General features: G+C 45.3%; 1 pseudogene; it reads right to left on the reverse strand.

Moving 5' to 3' along the window:
* Nucleotides 1–4,179: 4,179 nt before the first annotated feature.
* Nucleotides 4,180–5,202, reverse strand: LOC124511688 (vomeronasal type-1 receptor 4-like; annotated as a pseudogene).

A 5,202-nucleotide genomic window follows, 5' to 3' on the forward strand; every position in this document is an offset into this window, starting at 1 on the left:
CTGTCCTCTTGCAGAGATCAAAATGTCAGGGACGGAGGAGCTTGGGAACTCATGACAGCGTAGGAGGAGATCACCACATCCCACATTTACAACTAGACAACATGCACATCCAGGTCAATATATCAGAGAGCGATCCGAAGACTGGCAGAGCAATCTCCACAAGTAAATATAAAGAAGGTACATTTGAAAGCCTAGGAAGGTCACAAAGGCAGAAGGAGGCTGCCGACAGAACAGAGTGAGCTCCGCTCACAGGGAGGACAGAGAAACAGGCCCTCACACTGGCGTGTTCACATCGGTCGGACTAACCCCCATAACGTTTGGCTTTAAAAACCAGAGGGGCTGAATTCTGGGAGTTTGTAAAACCCAGTGGGACTTGAAGGCTGCAGCTTACACAGTCAGCTCACTCAGCCCTGGGTGAGCTGGGGGGTGAGTAATGGCTGAGTCCCAGCCATTAAACAGATAGCAGCCTGCACAGAGAGGCACACGAACATGGCAGTTTACCCAATGCCAGGGGAAAAGGCAGGCAGATCTGTTCACAGAGATTTCAGAGCAGGTCGGGGGACTTCTTTAAACATGAGGTAGCTGGCAGCTGTCATTTTCCTCTCCCACCCACCAGTTAAACACAGAGCCACCCGCAGGAAGCAGGGCTGCACAGACACTTGTAACCTCAGCCAAGGGCTCAGGGCAAATTTTGTTAAAGTTGCCCACAGACCCACACAGAGGCAGCACCCAGTCACACACCCTCAGTCACTGTCCCACACTGGAACCACCCCCCTGTGCCCGACAGTGCTGGTACACAGCCTCCAGCCGTCACGGTGCTCAGTGGGACCTGACATAGGACTGGAGGCCCAGGGCAAATTTGCTACCACCGGTGCCTGGCTCCCAAATTCCCTGGCAGGCACTTCCCCTCACAACTGGCCTCCAGGGCCCCACTAACACCACAGAGAGCAAGTACAGTCCACAACAGGCAGAGAGTCAGTGCCCACAACCACACGGAAAGGAAAAGTGAACCAGACACAACAGCAGGGGGTCAGCAATACGCATAAGATACTCTCCCAAAGTGCCAGGTTCTGGTTAGGAGAGGACACTGCACCATGGGCAAACTCCAGAATCTCTTCTTCATACGTCACTACTTTCAAGAGCAGAAGACACAGTTGACTTTCCTAACACACAGAAACAGACACAGAGAGGCAGTAAAATGATGAGACAGAGATAACTATCGCAAACAATATAACAGGACAGGCCACCGCCAGAGATCTAAGCAAAACAGATACAAGTAACATACCTGATAGAGAATTGAAATCAATGGTCATAAGAATACTCACCAGACTTGAGAAAGACCGGAAGACACGAGTGAGACCCTTAATACGTATTGAAAGAACAACACAGCAGGGACAAAGGGCTCAATAAACACATGAGGGGGGCACCTGGGTGGCTCAGTCGGTTGAGCATCTGACTTCGGCTCAGGTCATGATCTCATCAGTTGATGAGTTCGAGCCCCGCATCAGGCTCTGTGCTGACAGCTCAGAGCCTGGAGCCTGCTTCAGATTCTATGTTTCCCTCTCTCTCTGACCCTCCCCTGTTCATGCTCTGTCTCTCTCTGTCTCAAAAATAAATAAACATTAAAAAAAATGTTTTTTAAATAAAAATAAACACATGAGAAACACATCTGGTGGAAGGAATAGCAGGATTGAAGACGTAGTGACCTAGTGACCTAGAATTAGTGACCTAGAAGACAGAGTAATGAAAAGTAAAGCTGAACAAAAGAGACAAAAAGATTTATACAAAACAAGAGCAGACTTAGGAACTCAGTGACTCCTTCAAACATAATAATATTTGTATTACAGGACTCCCAGAAGACAGAAAAGGGAGCAGAAAATTTATTTGAAGAAATAATTACTGAACATTTCCCTAATCTGAGGAAGGAGAGAGACATCCAGGTCCAGGACGCACAGGGAACTCTCATCAAAATGAATAAAATCAGGGGGAAGTGGGTGGCTCAGTTGGTTAAGCGTCTGACTCTTGACCTTGGTGCAGTTCATGATATCACAGTTCATGGGGTCGAGCCCCACATCGAGCTTCTTGCTGAGGGCATGGAGCCTTCTTGGGATTCTGTTTCTCCCTTTCTCTGCACCTCACTTGCACTCTCTTGGTCACTCTCTCAATATAAATGAAGAAACTTTTCAAAAAGTCAATAAAAGCAGATCCACCCCAAGACCTGTTGTAATTAAATTTGCAAAATATACTGATAAAGAAAGAAATCTTATCTAAAGGGCCACAAGACAAAAGAAGTCATTAACTTATGAGAGGTAACCCATAAGGCAGCAGGAGATTTTTCAACAGAAACTTGGCAACCCAGAAGGGAGTGGCCTGAGGCATTTAAAGTGCTGATTTGCAAAGTCCACAGCCAAAAATATTCTATTAAAAAGGCTATCATTCAGAATAAAAGGAGAGACAGAGTTTCCCAGACAAACACAAACTAAAGGAATTTGTGATCATTAAACCAGTATCCTGCAAAAAATATAAAAGGGGAACACTGAGAGCAATGGAGAGATCCTAAGTGACAGTATAAACGTAGGGAGCACACAAGCAGTAAAAATGAATATTTCTGTAAAAAGTCAATCAAAGAACTCACAAACAAATTGATATAAATATAATAACATATGCCTAAAATCTGGGGAGGACATAAGAAAAAGAGCAGGGGCATCTGGGGCTTGACAATAGTCTATTTATTGAACAAAATTCCGAGTACACAACTGTGATCGCTTTGTGAACTTTCCTTGAGCTACATACTTATTACCAGTGATTGTGCCTTTATATTTTTTAAAAGATTTTTTTGTAATTTTTTAGAGAAACAGAGAAAGAGAGAGACAGACAGACAGACAGATAGATGGAACTCACAAGCCAGGGAGAGGGCCAGAGGCAGAGAGAGAGAGAGAGAGAGACAGAGAATCCCAAGAAGGATCCCCATTCAGTGTGGAGCTCAATGGGGGACTTGATCCCATAACCCTGGGATCAGGACCTGAGCCAAAATCAAGAGTCGGAAACTCTACCAACTGAGCCACCCAGACACCCCAGGCACCCCAGGCCTTTGTATTTTTCAAATGAATCTCACCATTCAAAAAAGACGGGATATGCTAAATAGAACAGTGTTGTTCTTCCACTGGAAAGGCAGTGTTGCACACTACATAATGCAATGACATTGTGCTTAGCTTTTAAATGTATGCTATGGGGCGCCTGGGTGGCGCAGTCGGTTAAGCGTCCGACTTCAGCCAGGTCACGATCTCGCGGTCCGGGAGTTCGAGCCCCGCGTCAGGCTCTGGGCTGATGGCTCGGAGCCTGGAGCCTGCTTCAGATTCTGTGTCTCCCTCTCTCTCTGCCCCTCCCCCGTTCATGCTCTGTTTCTCTCTGTCTCAAAAATAAATAAACGTTAAAAAAAAAAAAGAATCAGCTAAAATGTAATTCTATGCTGTCCACTACCCTTTCCAGTCCAACCTGTACATTTCTCCCTGAAAATGTTTCCACAAGCTCACCTCCCATGCTCCCAAACATCATACTTCACATGACTGACTCCCGCCCCTCTGGTATGACATGTACACAATTATACCTGGCTCCCCAAAGCTTTACTTGCTGACTTTATTTTCCCTCCAGCACTATTCTCTGCAGTGTCACTGATGACCTGGTCCATTTTCATGCTCTTTCTGGTTTTATTTTTAAGATTAAAAATTTTTTTAAGTAACTCTACAAACAACATGGGGCTCAAACTTACAACCCTGAGATCAAGAGTCACACACTCCACTGACTGAGCCAGCCAGGCACCCATTCATGCTCCTGTCCTTATAATTCCATGCCTACTTCACTTCTGGGAAATTTACTGTGACAAATTTAATGGACACGCTCAAAGCCTTCTCAATGATATCCGGATTGTTTCAGGACCCAGATATTACACTGCATAATTTCTGAACTCTTTCACTGCAAGCGTTTAGCACAACTTCAATCACATGAATACTTAAAGATAACTATGTTTCATTACAAATACTATTGCAACTTATTGCTTAATTGAAGAAGATGCTCAATATGTAATGTTTACCATTCTCGGGTTAGCCTCTCATCATTGTACTGGGGACTCTGAGAGTGAGGAATGAACTACCAGATGAGTATCACCGAAACACTTACAATTTACATCTTACTCATAGAATGAGGAGACTTTATATTCTTTGTCCAGGAGAAGCAAACTGTGGATACCCTGGGGTCACGACTCATGAGCAGAAAGGGGCTGATAGATGGGAAACAGAGTGAATCCTGAAGCAGTGATCCAGAGAACCCAGCTGGGATTTTCAAAAAGACCCAAAATAATATTAAAGATAGAAGAAAGGGTGTTTAAGCAGACAAAGGGGCTCATCAGGAGAAAAATGGTTTTGGTGCCTGTGGACACAGGGGATGACGTGGCAGAGACATTGGTCTGATGAATCTGTTGGACCTCCTGCTTGTGCCATGATGAAAACCATGCAGCCGCTGGCCCAGAGCACAAGCCCCAAATATAACACATCGGGGAATGATAACAACGCTGCATACAATGAGTCCCCAGCTTTGTCACAACAAACAGCTGAACAGTATCCAAACATTTTCCTGTTTGTGATGTTTTTGTTGCTCAAAGTATGGAATACTACTCAAAAATATGGGATACAGCGTGTTTACCAGTATTTGCAAGACTCAGCACAGGACAAGTGAAGGGACAAGGCACTTGAGAGCTTTCCCTTAAGCGCTGCCCATCTGGAGTTCCAGGCGCTGATCGTGATGGCCTGAAAGACACTTGAGAGGCAGGTCCCACCAGTGGACACACCCCTGGCTATGCCCTGAACATAAGGGGAAAATTTACGTCCAAAATCACTGAACATGTTATACCACCCAAAAGATGACACTGTATGGTGTATTCCAAGAGAGAACAGGACCAAAATGTTGGCTACAATCAGCTTCTTGAAAACCAAATCTGTGGGCCTTGGCCTACACCCAGTGAAAGAAAGGAGGTCACAGTGGTAAAGAAGAGAGAAATTCCCCAGGATTCCAAGCACAGTCTGCACTAAGAAGATACTCCTACTGCCAGATCCCTGGTGGCCATGCTGTGTGTCCTCAGTGACTGATATTGTCTTCTGGGCTAGAGGATCCTGTGTGGGAATAAGAGGCAGGGGCCACATGAATCAT

The sequence above is a fragment of the Lynx rufus genome, unplaced genomic scaffold (genome assembly GCF_022079265.1).
Source record: "Lynx rufus isolate CCGP_SWC_20201006 ecotype Redwood Valley unplaced genomic scaffold, mLynRuf1.p SCAF_16, whole genome shotgun sequence".
Lineage (NCBI taxonomy): Eukaryota > Metazoa > Chordata > Mammalia > Carnivora > Felidae > Lynx > Lynx rufus.